Source organism: Protopterus annectens, chromosome 5.part1 (genome assembly GCF_019279795.1).
Source record: "Protopterus annectens isolate FY-2018-M chromosome 5.part1, PAN1.0, whole genome shotgun sequence".
In the NCBI taxonomy this organism is placed as follows: Eukaryota; Metazoa; Chordata; order Ceratodontiformes; family Protopteridae; genus Protopterus; species Protopterus annectens.
This window is the reverse complement of record NC_056736.1, coordinates 373,836,801-373,849,814: the sequence shown is the minus strand read 5'-3', so window position 1 is coordinate 373,849,814 and position 13,014 is coordinate 373,836,801. Positions and strand designations below refer to the sequence as shown.

The following is a 13,014-nucleotide window of genomic DNA, read 5'->3' as shown; positions in this document are numbered from 1 at the left end:
GTGGAAGAACAATAAAAGGAAATAGTTGCTTCAAGGAAAAGCCACCCAAATTCTTATCCTGAAAAGTAACATACAGTTGGGCAGCTTTTCTGATAGGTTTTATTTTGACAGTACTAAAACTTAGCTGCCAATGGACATCTAATGAATGTTATATTCTTTCACCTTTATTTAGAGGATTGGAAAAGAAAAAGCAAGCACGTTTATTGACTGATTTAGAGAAATTTCACTGACAAGTTAAGCGAGAAAGAAGGGTTAATCCTAATGGATACCCTGTCATTGTGGAAAACTAGAAAAGGTGGACGCGCCATAAGGGCTTGTAACTCTGAGAGCCTTCTAGGTGAACTAAGGGCTACTAGTAAAACTATCTTCTGGGTACATCATTTTACAAAGGAAGAAGAAACAGGCTCAAGAGGTGGGATAGTCAAATTCTCCAATACATAATTTAGATCCTAAGTAGGAAGTACAGATTTTCTTGATGGCCTGATATGTAGGATGCCTTTCAAAAATGCTTGACCTCAACATGTGCAAAGAATGATGGGCATAAGGATATACATGTGGATATGGCTGACAAATATGTCTTGATGGAAGAATATAGTAGTTGCAAATTAAGGAACTGGCAAAAATAAGAAAGAACAGAAGGGACACTATACGGTAAGGATGCAGTTTTCTCTTTTGTCACCAAATAGAAAATATTTTGAATTTAGAAACAAAAGATGCTCCTGTAGCAGGTTTTCTAACTTTGTGTAATACTTGTAACAAGTCATCTGAAAAAAAATGGTGCCTGAATGGTATCAAAAGCCTATCACCCAGAGAGTCACATTCAGTGTTTTCAACTCTGGAAGAATAAGAGTACATCTGTTTGTGAATAAGTCAATCCTGTGGGCTAACCTGTGGTGATTTCTCTCTGCCAGGCAAAAGAAAAGAAATGGAAATGAAGAACCAATGTTGTCTGGGCCAAAATGGTGTAACCCAACAGCACGTCTGGGCTGTCCTTTTTGATTTTGAGCAACAACTTAGGGATCAGAGGAAAGGGAGGGAAGGCACAGAGAAACTTCCCTTTTCATGAGAAAATACTGTCCATTTTCCAAGAATCTGGCTCTGTGCAAAACAGTTTGAATTGTTTGTTCAGAGAAGAAGCAAAGAGATTTACTTCAGAGTTCCCCATTGATGGACAACCTGAAGAAATACCTCTCTGTTTAACATCTATTTGTGAGGGTCTGTCTTGGATCTGCATAGGTAATCTTCTACAGTATTTACCTCTGATGGTACTTACACTGCCTGAAGAGAAAGATATGTTGAATTGCAATCCCCATGGCAGATCTGTGGAAACTTCCTGGTTTAGAGTGGGAACCAGAAAGGGCACTCTTGGACTGAGTGATATTTGGTTGGTCTACTAAAGAAATCCTTTCTTTATGAAGGGAAAAAGAAGTAAAGCCTACATGAAGGTAAAAGGTCCACAGTGAACATGAGATCCAGGATAAGCTTGTTTCTCAAGTATGTCTGGAGAAGAAAATTGTCTGGACAGGCACAGATATGAAGATCATATAGCCTGCAGAATGCTATGACTGGGAGATGTGAATACCTTTGGAACTGTAGAAAAACTAGTGGGCAAAACAAACACTGAAAGTGAAGTTGTATGGCACAAACTCCCAAAAATATTCTGGGCTATGAGTGAATAGAAACATGCAGATGTACATCTCTAAGGTCCAGAATAACCAAAAAAACATTTGAGGAAGAATCACTGGGAGCAAAGTTTGAAGAGGTGGTATTTTGAGCTTTAGAGCCCTTAGGAAGGTGAATGAGTTTAAGTACTTGGGATCAATAGTTCAGAGTAATGGTGAGTGTGGAAGAGAGGTGAAATAGAGAGTACAGGGCAGGGTGGAATGGGTGGAGAAGAGTGTCAGGAGTGATTTGTGACAGACTGGTACCAGTAAGAGTTAAGGGGAAGGTCTACAAGAGGGTAGTGAGATCAGCTATGTTGTATGGGTTGGAGATGATGGCACTGACAAAAAGGCAGGAGTCAGAGCTGGAAGTGGCAGAGTTAAAGAAGTTAAGATTTGCACTGGGTGTGACAAGGATGGACAGGATTAGGAAACAGTATACAAGTGGGTCAGCTCAGGTTGGACGGTTTAGAGACAAAGTCAGAGAGGCGAGATTGCGTTGGTTTGGACATGTGCTGAGGTGGGATGATGGGTATATTGTGAAAAGGATGCTAAGGATAGAGCTGCCATGTAAGAGGAAAAGAGGAAGGCCTAAGATAAGGTTTATGGAATGATGAAAGAGGACATGCAGGTGGTTGGTGTCACAGAGCAATATGCAGAGGACAGAAAGAAATGGAAACAGATGATCCGCTGTGGTGACCCCTAACGGGAACAGACGAAAGAGAAGAAGGAAGGAAGGTGCCGAGGGCTGACAGATCCAGAATGGGCCTCCAAGTGCCCTCCTTTCTTGGAACCAAGAACAGTATTGAATAAAAACATTTTTCCTACTAGTATTCAAGGTATATTTTTGAGGGAAGCAACTCCATAATGCTGTAGGTAGAAATGATTAACAAATGGAGTACTCTTTATGGTTATGACTGCATCATAAGCACAACAAACATTTAGTATGACTAACTCTATAACGTATCTGCCTCCCACAGTCATATTTAACCCTCCTAGTTAAAATAGAAAATATATATTTTGTCAAAAATGAAAGAAAGAGAATTTCTTTAACAGGAATAAATATTTTCCCAAAGAAATGGAGACTGTTACAGGCAGTATGGTTGACTGACTGAAGTGAAAGTCCACTGTTTGGGCTGCAGACAAGAATGTTCTGAGGATTTTTGCACCCATAAGTCCTTTATGTACTGCACAATATTGTGCTTGCTGCATACATCAGAAGCACAGTGTGAGGAAGGCACCTAAGCTTTGGTATGCTGGCCAGACATATATCTTTGGCAGGATCCTTCCCCATATGTAATAAATGCTGCAATAGTGATTAATAACAGACTTGTATACTTTTGCTTGGCACAGGCTTGGGTACGGTACATTTGATCACAAGCTGGATCAAGGTGTTTCCTGTTAGACCTCTGTAAAGCTGTTATCTTATTTGGCTTTTCCAATCAATGTTTAAACTAGCATCAATTTATACAGTTTAGTTTTAAATAATACAGTGCTCAGTTAGTGGCAGATAATTGTAGGATATATACTGTGATAATAGTTTTGTATTGCTGCTAAAAGTCCCTTACATTATCATCTATCTGGGACTACTGTGTACTGTCACAGGTGGCATTATTACTGGCAATTAGTTTGGGGATGAGGTTGGCTTCTTTAAATCACCTAATGTTAATATACCTCCCCTGACTCTCTTAACAGGTTGAATGTCTATGAAGCTTTAGACAATAATCACATGTAGATATTATTTGAGGGTAAAGATGGACAGTCAATCTTCCAGTTGTGCCTATTTGTTATCTAGACTTGCTACGTTCATATACACTAAGGGTTGTCCTTTTATTTTTGCTGCTGACCCATGAGCATTTATGGAAGGAGTTGGATTTTAGTTACTTTTTGCTGTGTGTGAAGTGGAGGAGGGACCTGGAATTAACTAAATGTCTCCTGCTTGGGGTTCATATCACGTTATCGAAAGCCGATAACGCCGAATGCCACAATGTCGAACCCTATGCAGCGAATGCTAAAAATAGCAAAGCTGCAGAACATCAAATTCTTTTCTAGGGAAAGAATTTGTTTGTCCGTTTCTGTGGCTTTGCTATTTTTAGCACTGTGGTGGAAAGTTACGGGGGTTCAGGTAAGTGTGTGATTGTGTGGACGTTAGGTTTAGGGCGCGGGTTATGTGAGTTAGATTTAGGGCACAGGTAAGGTGATTGTGTGATAGTGACAGACCTTAGGGTTAGGGTTGGGTTAAGGTAAGTGGATAGATAGTAGTGTTTGTATAGTTTAGTGTAGGGTTAGATGTATGATTTTAAGTGTGTGTGGATTGCTGTTTTTTTGGTGTGCCTGTGTTGTGTGAATGTGTTTTGGAATAGCAAATTTTTTCCCAGAGAAAAAATTTGCTGTTCTGAATGTTCGATATTGTATGCTTTAGATTATTTGGGTTTGATTAAATGGTGTTCGGTGTTTTCAGCTTTCGATGACGTGATATAAACGCCCTGCTTGGACTACCATTAGAACTATGCAAATAAGAACAACTTTATTGATAGATTTTTTAAGGCTGAAAACTGGAGGCTGTTTTGACACTCGCTTTGTCTTATCTGTTATATCAGTCCATCTGTTAATGGCTGGTATGTAGGTTAATTAAACCCACCAACATATACGTGAATTAACATAACCATTAGGGTTTGTCTTAGTGGCTCTCTTGTGCTGTATTTTTGTTTTGGGTTTAGGAAATTAATTTGGGGAAGCATGCTAAATTTATTTAGTATATGGATGTATAACAGCATAAAACAAAGAAGTTTATACATATTACTAGTAAAGAGAGGGAGTAGAATGCTAAAAACTGATGCGGTAGAGAAAAAGTACTGAGGCAAAGTAGAAGGAACTTCTAATGGCTAGATCTGTTGTGGCAGTAAATTAATGGAGTGGAGAAAAATCTGTGGAACACAGCAGTTTTAGTAGCTCAGTCAGTGCTGTTACTCAGGTAATTTATCCGACTGGTTGTGAGGATGCTTAGCAACTGACTGAATGAGACGGGGTATGGCTTAATGGAATAAAATACATGATCTGATTGATTGTGAGGATGGTTAGCAAATGGCTGAAGGTACAAGGTGCATGTTGAAGCTATAAGAGAAATTATACAATGTAAGCACAGCACGGCAAGGCCAAACACGGCTGTAACTGCTCCACACAAAACAACATGTGGTGCATGAAGGGCAGTACAGAACAAAACTTAGCCACCAGTGTTTTAGAAAATAAAGTTCATCTGGGGTAAGTAAGACCAGTATACATTTAAACTAAAACTATGTTATTTTACATCAAATCATTTCTTAACAGGTTTGGTCCTTTTGATACTTAGAAAAGAATGCCAGAGTGCCAGTAGCAGTACTTTATTTAGTTGCTAGTGAGGTAATGAATGTGCAGAATTTTGTAAGCTACTTTGATTTTCTGTTAAGTGAAATGTCTGGGGGAACTGGGCCATACCTCTCAACCTGGAAACATCAAAAATCTGGACAAAGGCCCATGAAAAATAGATACAAATCTGTATGCTGATTAACATAAAATCTGCATATATAATTATGTAACCCAAAACACTCCAATGGAATTGTGGGATACCAACTTTCAAATGCAAACTGAAGAACAGACAACCAAAATGTGGCCCAAGACCTTGTAGTAAATGGTAACCATTTTTTTGAAATGTGTAGTAATGATGTTCACTGGGAAGGGAGAAGATGATGAACCTTCGGATTTTATTTTTGGTGACTTGCAGTATGTGGGTTTTGTGGAAAAAGTAGGGCATTTAATGGTAGGCAATATTCTAATCTTAGCAAAAGAATATTATAGTTTGCTAGGACCTCCAAAAGTCATTCTCCATGGCCTACTGATCAGTAGCGTAGCTAGAGTTTGTGCCACCCAGGGCTGTCTATAAGTTTGCTGCCCCCCCACTCATAAAATCATGGTCGAATGAGGCCTACCCCCATACACAGTCCTTCCCCTGCAGTCATTCCAATGTCCCATTACATGGCTATTTTGCCACATTTACCATAAACACTGTAATGTGCATACTTCTTTACTTCTACAATGATTATTTGGATTTTATTATTTTTAAATTTTATAGCACAAACACTAATAAACATCTGCTAAACAAAGCAATACAGTCTCACAATGAAAACAGACAGCATTAAAACTACTCTGCCCTTGAAACTCACATTCATTGAAACAGCACTGAAATTTGAATCCCACATTCAAAGAAAATGCATCTGGCCAGTGGCGAATAAAGATTACCTTTGCCTGTTTTCAAATCATAGGCCCCTTACAGACAAAACATACATGTGTTCTTTGATATACCTTCCTGATTGCATTAAATTATATTCCTTGTATAATACAGTGCACAATCTCTGCATAAGTAAAAGTCATCTAAATAATTCCATATTAAAGAGCTCTATAACTAATGAAGAGGTTGCTGCTAGCAAACAACTTTATATTTCATTGTTTCATCTAGAAATAAAGTGCCTGTTGCCCTTGAGGAATAAATTGCCTATGTTACATTTAAAAAAAATGATAAGCTAGTAATATTGCAATTGGGAATGGATGGCAAATTGATAACAGGTTCATAGTTACTAAGTATCTCCGCCAAAGAGGACATTCTCAGGATTGCAGCATCCACCCCTTTAAAAGTACAACACAGTACAGTATCAGCAATCCATCTACATACTGTGAGAGTAGAACCCACAGCCTTCTGCATCAAAAGCAAGTATTCCTCCTGTTGTGCTACTAACACAAACAGACTTGGCATAAGCAGCACTAAACTTCTCTCCCACTGAAGAACTATGCAGCACAAGAAATCTGGAAAAAGCCAACATTTATTGGGGGGGGGTACAAAGGCCCAGAAAACAGGGACACATTTTAAACATTGCTTGTATAATCTTGGAAAGTTGCTAGAAGATGTGTTCTGTTACCATGCCTTTCCTGAAAGATAGGAAGACAGAAATTTAAATGGTTATCATTATTTAGTGAATTCAATTCTCACTGATGATTTGCTAGAAGACCACATATTTTAAAAGGAACAGACCAAAAGTTATATGAGCCAAACATTCCAGACATTGAATCACAATGAATCACAAGTGGTGGTATGGGTAGGGAATTTATGCTCTTGCTCCTATTCAGCGATAAGAATATTTTAACTGATAACCATGTAAAATAACACTGACTCATATGAATTCAAGGGGGTGCTTAGTAAGTGTAAAGTAAACACATTTTAATCATCCTGTGTGTTCCACATTTTACACATTTGTTCCACAACTTCCACATTATGAGAGGCAATGTTTCCACATTCTGTAGATGGGAGGTTAACAGCTATGAAATATGAACACAAGGCACACACACAAGTAAATCAATCAAAAAATGCAGTCATTGATAAACATACTCAGTTGCTAAGTCCTACCTGTAAATACTCAAAGATGTTGTAAACTGAATTAAAAAATATACAAGTAGCTAAATAAAAATGAACATTAATGTTGAACAGATTAAAAATGCATACAATTAGAGATAAACTAGCTAACATCCAAAGCTTGCCTTCTGTAAATAAAAGTTTTAAAAATTGGTAATTAAAGGGGCCACTTGGGAATTTGTGGCACTCCATTATTTGTTCCTCAAAACAGGTAAATACAGAGGAATTTGGTACGGTTGAGAGGCATGAACTGGGCCAAGCCAACTCATCACAGGTACATAAACCACCACAAAAAAAAAAAAAGTTATGTCTTACCATAACGTTCCATCTGTGTTGTTGATCTTCATTCATTCATTACTGATGGGTTATCAGTTCTGTCCTCGGAACCGAGCCGGACAATATCAAGCTCGCGTCAGCCAAAAACTCTCGAGCCAAGGTCCTACCCAGAATGCTCTGCTCCCTGTTACCTCAGATTGAGTTTGCAAGTTGATAAAAGTAGAGGCTACACCTCTGGTTATAACAGACCTACAAGAAAAGAATACATGAGATCAACCAAAAACCTCCGGATGGGGGACGGAGGGTGGGAAGTAATGAATGAACGAAGATCAACAACACAGATGGAACGTTATGGTAAGACATAACTTCTTTATCTGTTGTTGTTAATCTTCATTCATTCCTTATTGATGGGACAGAGTTCCCAGCTACCTGTATTCCTGGGTGGCCCTCATGGAAGGACATTCCTGAGTGCCATGGAGCCAAAGGAACTCTACCTCTGGAGGCCAAGTCCAATTTGTACTGAAGAATAAAGGTATGAAGTTTGGCCCAAGTTGCAGCTGAGCAAATATCATTGAGGGAAGCCTTAGCATGGAAAGCTGCTGAAGTTGCCATAGATCTTGTAGAATGTGCTTTGACTCTATGAGGCAAGGTGAGATTGTTTTTGTTGTAGATAAAGGTGATACAATTTCTCAACCATGAAGCCAATGCAACGTTTGATACATGATGGCCCCGTCTAGGTCCAGAAAAAGCCAGAAACAGTTGGTCTGATTTATGGGTAGATTTTGTACTGTCCAGATAAAATCATAATTGCCTATGAACATCCAAGGAGTGCAGGCAATACTCTCCCTTGTTAGCATGGTTAGGAAAGAACACTCCAACCCAGAAATAGCCTCAGAGAAAAGAGACTTGAGGAGACCTTTCAAAATTAACTTATTCTTCCTCTCGTTGAGAGTCCTGGTAGAGAAATATTTACAAACCCCACACGGAGGATCCACAGTCAAGTGGGTGACATTAAGACAGTAGACACACAAGTCATGGCCACTGGAAAGTGATAAAGTACAGTTTTGTACCTACCATAAATGTAGATGTTCGAAGATCCACATTGCTGCAGTCCTAACACTTGGGTAGTCCGCTGTCCCAGTCGGCCTGAAATATCCTCAGTCTTTTCTTGCCCCAGATGTCAGAAGACCCTAAAAAGATAAGGCCAAAACCAAAAAACACCAAACACTCCTGTACCTAATATATATACAATATATACAAATTTCCACCCCTAAACACAGAGGGGAAGGAGGGAGGGTTTTGACTGCAGCAATGTGGATCTTGAACATCTACATTTATGGTAGGTACAAAACTGTACTATGTTCTTCATCCCACATTGCTGCAGTCCTAACACTTGGGTAGAATCCCAAAGCAGGCAGAGGGAGGATGGCTAAACTATAATGAAGCAGGAGCTGCCAAAATGCCCTGCAACACAGCAGTGGCAAAACCAGCCCTTTTTAGAATAGAGAGGAAGGTGGGTAAATGCTGAGAGAAAAATGCACTGAAAACCAAGTGTAGCTGCCCAAAATATCCTTAGTTTTGAAGTGGCAGTAGCCCTAGTGGAATGAGGCCTAATCCCAGCTGGAATCTCCTTGCCATAATGGGAATAACAGAATGCAATGCAAAACCCAATCCACTTAGATATAGTTTGTTTTGACACAGGCTTGCCCTGAGAACTCAAAGCAAAAGAAACAAACAACTGCTGAGACTGCCTAAAATCCCTAGTCCTGCTTAAATAATAAACTGCCTGTGTACATCTAAAGTGTGCAAAATCTTTTCCCCTATTTTGGGGATCTGCATAAAAAGTAGGCAAATGAATAGTTTGGTTTAAAGCCACACTAGAAACCACCTTAGGCATAAAGGAAGGATTTTATGGAAAATCAAAAGGCTCAGCAGAAGTAATGGCCAACAAAAGCAGTCTTCCATGACATAGAGTAGTTTCTCCAACACAAAATTGAGATCCCAAGCAGGAGTAGGAGCTGAAATTGCTTGAACAAAGGATGAGAAAACAATGGTGGGTCACAATCATAGTGAGCTGAAATTGCTGCAGCATGCATCTTAATGGAAGAGAAAGACAAACCAAACCTTTGTCCAATAACTCAGTAAGATATTGATTAGGCTCACCAAACACAAAACATCCAATCAAATTGTCCAAAATAAAAAAAATTCCATTTTTCTGCATACATACTGCATATGGTTGCGGTACTAGGTCTTTCCATAATCACATTCAAAACTTGTTGAGGAAGTTGAGCGCTGCTGCTGTTCAAAACAGAATATGCCAGGCTGTTAGATGAAGAGAATGAAGCTTGACATTGAGTAGATGTAGACTGAGAAGGTAAGGATAAGTCCACCCCCTTAGTAGGCCAATTAATACTTTTGGTGGCTGAACCTGCAAAAATCTTTTTAACAGTCTGCATAGACTTAGCCTTGTCTCATTTTTCAGCTAAACTGCTTTCCACCAAATAACACATCAGATTGTGAAGGGCATCTAAAATCTTGCCCTTTACATGTTAGCTAAATTCTGATCCCCTCAGGCGTGCCTCAGAAGAAGAGAACCAGTGGCTGCCACCTCGAAGAGCCTGGCCTGTACAACATCAAAACCACATTGCAAGGAATACCACCTGTTCACTTACGGCCACAATCCTTGCACTGCTTGAAACCAATGCTACTTTTCTTATCTGACTTAACTGTTGTGGAGAAGAAGCACAGTACCAAAAGGAAGAATAAGGGCTACCCAACAAAAGGGTAAAAAGAGAAAAAGGATTACCAATGATGGTAATGGAGAATTCAGTTAGCCAGCAAATTCGCAGTTGAACATAAACCAAAAACAGATGATGAAAATTCCGACTTTATTATCAAAAATTACAGACCGGTTTCAGACATCTGTTACTCTTACACTGAGGAAGGCATGTTTATGCCGAAACCGGTCTGTAATTTTTGTTAATAAAGTCGGAATTTTCATCATCTGTTTTTGGTTTATGTTCAACTGCAAATTTGCTGGCTAACTGTTCGTTTGTGGTACTTTCCGGCCGTGCATTACCCACGTGCACAGCAATTGGTTTTGCCGGTAATGGAGAATTACCACAAGGTAAGAAAAGAGGGTAATAAAGGGAAAAGACTAAAGGGAGAGAGTCTAAAGTGTGTGATAGGGTAGGAAAATATTAGAATAAACGTTTGAGAAAAATTTAGAGTAATAATACATAAACTTTCAAAAAATTAGACACTTAGCTGAGAGAGTGGCTTGACACAGCTGTACAGCAATGTGGCAAATGAGATCTGAGGTAACGGAGCAGAGCATTCTAGGTAGGACCTTGGCTCGAGAGTTTTTGGCTGACGCGAGCTTGATACTGACCTACTCGGTTCCGAGGACGAAATCGATAACCCATCAGTAAGGAATGAACAAAGATCAACAACATCAGATTGTTTTTTTCTTATTCAAAATAGCTGTTGACAGAGAAAATCTTTTGGGAATCATAACATCCTCTCTGGGTGCAGGTGCTCTGTCACTTCTATGGTTAAGTTATATGTCCTTCTGTTGTTGTTGTGTCTTTCGGCTTTTCCCGGTTAGGGGTCGCCACAGCGGAACTCCGGTCCGCTAATGATTGGTAGTTGATTTTTACGTGCAGAGTTACCAGCCCTGACGCACAACCTCCAACGAAGGTACGCCCATTCACGCATGTCTCCACACAGAATACGCTCTGGCTGAGAATCGAACCGGACAGCATCTTACTGTGAGGCGACAACGCTTCCGCAGCACCATCACCGCGGGTATTAAAATTATTTCTACCTTTGCGTCTGCCAAAAAAAAAACATATAGGGAGAATAGTAAAATTTTACTGTTCTATCCTGCAAATTATACACACTGGCTTGCTATTAAAAATTACAAGAAATGGGTATTGCCTTTAAAAGCATCTGACAATAAGAAATGGCAGTCACGGGACAGTAGGAATAGAACAATAGCATCTCTGATAGCTGCAGTCTTCTGCAACTGGAGTTTGGGGATGTAAAAAATATGCTTAGGCAATTTGTTACATTAAGTGCACTACTGCACCAATACAGAGGGAGTACAGACATCCTACTAAAGTACCTCAATCATCAGGTTTGGAGAACGAAGTTCTGACAAGAGAAATGTAGCCTACTCTGAAATCATTTTTAGAATATATCTTAATAATGGACAAATAATTTTCCCTGCTCTATAACCACTTGTATTTCAGTGGAGAGGTGTATGTATTCCTTAAAAAAAAACACAAATGTCCAGGAATCACACATTTAGTTTCTCCTCTGGAACACTGAGTACAATTCATGGAGTGCTATGTCCTAACTCTGTTTCACTATTTAGAATCAAGTCACAGGTCAAGGACACCTGTACCTGCTCCTAGAATAGAGAAGTGTTTATCATACTGCAGGTAAGCATACCACACACAAAATGAGGGAACAGAACCTCCCTCACTGATTCAGAACTAAGACAGAACTACACAACTAAAAATACCAAGGGTGGAAAGGCATCTATTGCCAGAGAAGTAACACAATCTAAAACGGACTTAAGACTTCTCTGCTGGTGTGGAACAGTAATTAACAACAGCTCAGCTCAGTACAGGACTGCATCTACTACTAAAAGCTAACACTGTATGGAAATACTTAATCTGAGTCAGCCAGATATGACTTTACCTAGCAGAGCTTTGTTCACTGCCAGCTTGGAGTACTAATGAGGAACAACACAGAACAGGGTTAAACACCCTGTAGGTCAGCTAATGTTGCTTCTACTTGATAAGCTGAGAAAGTACAGTTGTGTAATTTCCATAACAGTAGGTGTTCAAATGATCACTGCTGCAGTAGCCTTATCTATATGAGTTATATCCTGATAAAGATATAAAGCAGGCCAGTTTCAAAAGCTTAAGGACACCTTCCATATGCCCAAACTGTCAGGCAGCTCAAATGGAGCTGACTAAAAGACAGTTTTTGGCACCAATCCCTTCAGAGCTTTCCTGTCAACAGGGAGATGGAGGCTGAGCACTGAAAGGGAAATGCTAGGAAGAAAAAAATAAATAACTGCACACTGGTACAAACAACATGCCAAAAACAAGGGGCATAAACGATATGCAAAAAAAAAAAAAAAAACATTGTTGGAAGTTGCCATAAAGGTGTTTATTTCACAGACACAAGGCACAGGGTTTGTATTCTCACCTTTGAAAAGGAAAGTGTCTAGTCTTTAAACTGTCCAGAAGGACAACTAGTCTAATACTTACCTATGAACCTAGACTTCTCCTGAAGAGCTTGTGGCTAAATACTGTGTTCTCCAGACTGTGTAACTAGTTAAGTAGGTGGTTTGAATCTGACAGTGGTGAACTTGTACCTGTGTAGCTCTAATTTCATTTTTACATTAAGAAGACTGGGACTACTATTCTAGTGGCAGTAGTAAATTAGCCTGGACAGTTTGAGTTGGAAAACTCAGAGGGAGACAAAGTTAGAATTACTTGTAGGTAATTATATGATTTTTTTTTTTCTGATACCTTTTCACTTTTGGCTATCTAAAGTGTGTTTTTACATTAAAAAGGCTGGAAGTGCAATTCTAGTTGGAGAAGAAAGGTAGCCTGGTCT

General features: G+C 39.4%; 1 protein-coding gene across 3 annotated transcripts in view; it reads right to left on the bottom strand.

Moving 5' to 3' along the window:
- RHOG (ras homolog family member G) overlaps positions 1-13,014 on the bottom strand; it is a 441,865-nt gene that overhangs the window by 80,952 nt on the left and 347,899 nt on the right. The window lies entirely within an intron of this gene.